Source organism: Chrysochloris asiatica, unplaced genomic scaffold (genome assembly GCF_000296735.1).
Source record: "Chrysochloris asiatica unplaced genomic scaffold, ChrAsi1.0 scaffold00020, whole genome shotgun sequence".
Classification (NCBI taxonomy): Eukaryota; Metazoa; Chordata; class Mammalia; order Afrosoricida; family Chrysochloridae; genus Chrysochloris; species Chrysochloris asiatica.
In genome coordinates, this window is record NW_006408538.1 from 10,995,354 (window position 1) to 11,001,529 (window position 6,176).

The 6,176-nt window shown below is 35.9% G+C and overlaps 1 protein-coding gene across 1 annotated transcript in view; it reads right to left on the reverse strand.

The window, feature by feature from the left end:
- CTNNA3 (catenin (cadherin-associated protein), alpha 3) overlaps nt 1-6,176 on the reverse strand; it is a 2,468,838-nt gene that overhangs the window by 2,410,285 nt on the left and 52,377 nt on the right. The gene's annotated exons all lie outside the window — the stretch shown is intronic.

The following is a 6,176-nucleotide window of genomic DNA, read 5'->3' on the forward strand; positions in this document are numbered from 1 at the left end:
ACAGACTAGGAAGAATGAGAGGTGGACCATTTCTGAATGGTTACTCACTGAAACCTTATGAATAGCAACAGAAAAATGACTCATATAGTGCAAAAAGATGAACCCCACAGGTTGGAAGGCACACAAAATACAACTGAGGAAGCGCTGCCTACTCAAAGTGGAGTTGGCATTAATGAAATGGATACCATAAAGCTTTTGGGACCTTCAGTTGCTGATGGGGCACAACTCAAAATGAGACATAACAGTTACATACATTCATTAATAGTCAGAACACGAAATGTACAAAGTAAAAATCTAGGAAAATTGGAAGTTGTTAAAAATGAAATGGAAGGCATAAAGATCGATATCTTGGGCATTAGTGAACTGAAATGAACAGGCAACATCCATTTTGAATCAGACAATCATATGGTTTAATATTCCAGGAATGACATATTCAAGAGGAATGGCAACGCATTCAACATGAAAACAATTTTTCAAGATCTATCTTGAAGCTCAGTGTTGTCTGTGATAGGAAATATTCATAAAGCTACAAGAAAGACCAGTTTGGAAGCAAATGCTGTTAAATGATGATGCATGGAGGGGATTATAATCATTGCAATTAAACGAAATACTACAGGATGAATGTAAAACTGATATTCTTCCATGTAAACTATCACTCAATTCACAATAAAAACTTTAAAAAAAAAAGAAAGACGAGTTAACACCACTACTATTCAAATTTGCCCACTAACCAATAAAGCCAATAGTGATGAACTGAAGAATTCTACAAACTTCTTCAGTCTAAAATTGACAACATTTGTAATCAAGAGGCATTGATAATTATTGGTGATTAACATGTGAAAGTTGGAAACAAAGAGGAAGACTCAGTAGATGGAAAATACGACCTTGGTGATAGAAACATTGATGGAGGTCCCATAACAGAATTTTGAAAGACCAACAATTTATTCATTGCAAATATTTTTTTAAAAAAAATATAAAAGGTGACTATACACATGGAAAAAAGCTCTGGTAGTGTAGTGGTTATGAGTCAGGCTGCTAACCTCAAGGCAGCAGTTCGAAACTACCAATGGTTCCACAGGAGAAAGATGAGGCTATCTAGTCCCATAAAGATTTACAGCCTCGGAAACCCTGTGCAGGGTCGCAATGAATTGGAACCGACTCCACGGCACACCACCGCCATCAGCATACACACAGACCTCCTAAGATGGAATACACAGGATTTAAATTTACTAAATCTGTGGGAAGAGACAAAAGAGAAGCTAAATATCATCAGCCAAAACAAGGCTGACTGTGGAACAGACCTTCACTTGCTCATATGCAAATTCAGGCTGAAGCTGAAAAAAATTAAAACAAGTCCACAAGAACCAAAATATTACCTTGAGAATATCCAATCTGAATTCAGAGACCATCTCAAGAACAGAGTTGATGCATTAGACATTAATGATCGAAGACCAGAAGAGTTATGAGATGACATCGAGAGCATCATACCAACTAAAACAAAAGGTCATTAAAAAGAGAGGAAAGAAAAAGATCAAAATAGATACTAGAGAAGACTGAAACTTAGTCTTGACTGTAGAAAACCTACAGCAACTAGAAGAAACAAGGAAGTACAAGAGCTGAACAGAAAAATTTAGAGGACAAATCTAGAAGATAAAGTCAAGTATTATAATGAAATGTGTGAACACATGGAGTTAAAAAGCAAAAGGGAAGAACATGGTCTGCAATTCTCAAACTAAAAGAAATAAAGAAAAATTAAAAGCAAGCATTGTAACATTGAAGGATTCTATGGGCAAAATCCACCACTCATCTGTCAGTTTGTCATACTGCGATAACTTGTGTGATACTGTGGTGATGAACGCTATGCCACCAGTATTTAAATACCAGTAGGATCATATCCCTGGTGTGGTGTTTTGGTTTCAGGCACTGGACTGCAAGGTCGGAAATTCAAATTCACCAGCTGTTTCTCAGAAACCCTATACAGAGTCATTATAGGTTGGAACCGACTCGACAGCGCTTAACAACAACAACAAGGGTCACCCATGCTGGACAGGTTTCAGCAGATGGTCTAAGCTAGGATAGATAGGAAGAAGGAAAGGCAGACTACTTCTGAATGTTTATCCACTGAAAACCTTATGAATAGCAACAGATCATTGTCAGATGACAGTGCCAAAAGATGACAATATTATGAACTGCAGCAGAACATCGTTAGATATAGTGCCAGAAGGCGTGCCTCACAGGCACTCAAAATATCACTGAACTGCCTATTCAAAGTAGAGCTGACCAGGATAACATGAACGGAGGAAAGTTTTCCAGATCTTAATTTGCTGATGGGGCACAACTTAAAATGAGAAACATCCATTAATAATTAGAACATGGAAAGCACAAATTATGAATCTCAGAATATTAGGAGTTTTCAAAAATGAAATTAAACACAAAAAGATCAATATCCAAGCCATCAATGAGCAGAAACAACTGGTATTGGCCATTTGTATCTAACAATCAAATAGATCACAATGCTGGGAACAACAAATTCAAGAAGAGTGGTGTCATATTCATCATCAAAAAGAACACTTCAAGACCTATCTTGAAGTACAACACTGTCTGTGATTGGATAATATGCATATGACTACAAGGAAGACCAGTTAATACAACTGTTACTCAAATTTACACCCCAACCACTAAAGTCAGAGATGAGGAAATTGAAGAATTCTACCAACTTCTTCAGTCTGCAATTAATCAAACATGCAATCAAGACATGTTGATAATTATTGGTGATTGGAATCCAAAGATTAGAAACAATGGGAAAGATCAGTAGTTGGAAAATATGGCCTTGATGATATGGCTGGAGAGGGCATTACACAGTTTCGCAAGATGAATGACTTATTCATTGCAAATATGTTTCTTTAAACAACATAAACGGCAACTGTACATATGGACCTCACCAGATGGAATACACAAGAATGAAATTGATGACATCTGTGGAAAGATATGGTGGAAAAGTTCAATATTATTAGCCAAAACCAATCTAAAACCAAAAATTATTCCTCTGGGATGTCCCTATCAAAATTCAACTTCTTTTGAAACAATTCTGTTACACCTCCTTATTCTGACCATTTCACTATTATAGGCTCTCTTAACACATTTGTTTTTAAAAGGTACTGTAAAATGTTGAATTTATTTACTATAATTATTCTCAAGTAACTTCTTAAAACTGTTAGTACCATTATTTTAAGTTCTTTGAAATCAGAGGTCATAACATTTATCTGTTTAATAAAATTCTCAGATTTTGATAAAGGGTGAAATGTATATTTAGTTTGGCATATATACATTGTGTCTAGCAAAAAAAAAAAGGAAAAAAAGATCTAACATTAGAATAGCATGTCTAATACTTGATTTCCCTCTTTAGTCTATAATCTAGCACTCTGTTTTCATTTGTCAATGTTTTATTCTTCTTTTCAATTTTAACCAAATGTTTCTGAAATTACTTTTTCTCACTCTTTTTTTTATTCTGGTAAGTATATATATAGCAAAACATTTGTCATCTCAACATTTGCTACATGTACAATTCAGTGACATTCATTACATTCATCGTGTTTCACAACCATTACACTATCCATTTCCAAATTTTTTCTATCACTCTTAACAGAAATTCAGTGTGAAATTGTTTTTTAAGAGTTCTGAGTTATTCCAGGAATACCTATCCACAGTCCTATCAATTTACCTAAGATGAGAAGGTTATTCATGTTTCCGCTCTCATAGTCTGCTCTCAAGAAGGTTGAAAGAGAAGACTTAAGGGAATGCTGTCCCTTTTGTGTGTTCCAACCCTTATCAGAATTCCTCTCCAGTTTAGACCGAAACTTACTTCCTTTCCTGTGGAGACTGTATGCTTACAAGTTGGGTGAGGGTGGTGTGCCATGGAGTCAGTTCCAACCCATAGTGACCCTGTACAGGGTTTCCAAGGCTGTAAATCTTTACGGGAGCAGAATACCTCATCTTTCTCCTGCAGAACAGCTGGTAGTTTCGAACTACTGACCCTGTGGTTAGCAGCCCGACTCGTAACCACTACGCTACCAGAGCTCCTTAAGAAGCAACAACAACAAATGTTATCTCTAGCTCTAATGAAAAAACAAAACAGGGCTTTTTCACTTTCTTGAACGTCAATTAATTGACTCTACCCCAATCCCATCATGTCTAATAATTTCACGATAGTCACATTGATTCCAAAGATACAGAGAGCAATATATCTTTTATTCATAATATTCTTCTTGGGACACAGAAGCCAAAAAAAGCTCTCACAAGGGAAATCAAAATTATTGATAGTTACCTAAGTGCTAAGGCACTTAGGTAACTCAGAAATAAGTATCAATACAGATATGGAAAATATTGTTATTTCTATGTAATGAATTTCATGCTTAACTGCCTGAGAAAGGCAGATACCTAAGTGATAAAATATTACTTGAAAAATTCAACAGCGTTTATTGATAGCTATCCTTTGTTGTTGTTAAGTGCCGTCGAGTCGGTTCCGACCCATAGCGACGCTGTACAGGGTTTCCGAGGGTGTAAATCTTTACGGGAGTAGAAAGCCTCATCTTTCTCCCGCGGAGCAGCTGGTAGTTTCGAACCGCTGACCTTAAGGTTTGCAGCCCGATTCATAACCACTACGCTACCAGAGCTCCTTTAAGACTTATAAACTGTACAGTCTTCACATAACAGACCTATGGTCAAGCTTGTGGAAGAACCTACCAGATATTCAAATGGTGTCATGCCTGAAGGTTATGTCCTTTAAAGCAGTGAAGGAATGGCTGGCTCATCCTGGGGACAAACAGGCTAGCCTCCTTGACTGACAATCTTAGTGCCATATACTCTCCAGAACTCTCTGTAGAATCAGTCAAAATTCGTTTTTTCAGCTTAGTCCAAAAGAAATCTAATGTGAGTCACACAACATAAATTTAGAATTGTCACATTTTCTTAAAGCATAATAACGGTTTTTAATTTTTAAGGAAGTTCTTCTTAGATGCCACCAACTCATAGCAACCTTGTATAGGGTTTCTGAGGCTTTAAATTTTTGCAGTAGCAGAGAGCCTCATCTTTTCCCCACAGAGCGACTGTTGGACTTGAACTGCTAACCTGTTGGTAATCAAATCTAAAAGCACTTCTCTCTAAGTAAGCAGCAAAAATGTTTTAAAGATTTAAAAAGTGAAAATAGGTAAAAACCTACTTTAATACAGTATTTCATTTAACCTGATACATATAATCATCATTTGAAATCAAATCAACAGCAATGAGTTTGGTTTTTTATTTGTTCTATCTAAATATTATCATTTCAAAATATTATTAAAATAAAAATTATTAATAGGGTAGTTCTTCACAGCAAATCTTTGAAATCCAGTATGTATTTTCTACTTTAAAAAAATCTGAATTTGGACTCTAAATTTTAATATTTGATCTATAAGTAGATTTCATTAACATTTTTTTCACTGACAAAAGTAAGTTCATGGACTCACACTTTAGATTTTAACAATAACTGAATCCAGTATCCATTGTATATATTTAAATTATAATTAAATAAGATGGAAAACTCAGTTTCTTGGTAGCATTACCCACATTTCAAGTAGTCGGTAGCCACACAGGCTAGCATTGGCCATATTGCATAGTGCAGATTTAGCTCAACTTTGTTCATCTCCTTTGCTACCCGATTCTGCTACACTCATCCCTCAAAGATTTCACTGGAGAAGACTGCTGTAGTAAATCACTGCCACAAGACCCCCCCATCTCAGGTTCTGTTTCTAGGTAACTCGGCCTATATAAAAATTATAATCTATTCTCCTATTGGGAAATTGCAAGAAAATTAGCATTTTAAAGGCATTGACTGAGAAGTTCTCTGGTAATACATACTTTTATAAAAAATTGAATCCAGAGTTTTAGGGATTTATTTAACTGCCTTTCTCACAGAAGAGCTATTAATGTTTTCAGGAACACCAGTTCTCCAAGGGACAGTTTGAGGCTGTACAACAGCATTATTCTCAAGTAATTTGAAAGATTCTTGGAGGGATCAGACTAACATGTATTAAATAATAGCAAAAACAAAGTAAAATACAGATGTTGTTGTTGTTAAGTGCCATCGAGTCGGTTCCGACCCATAGCGACCCTGTACAGGGTTTCCGAGGGTGTAAATC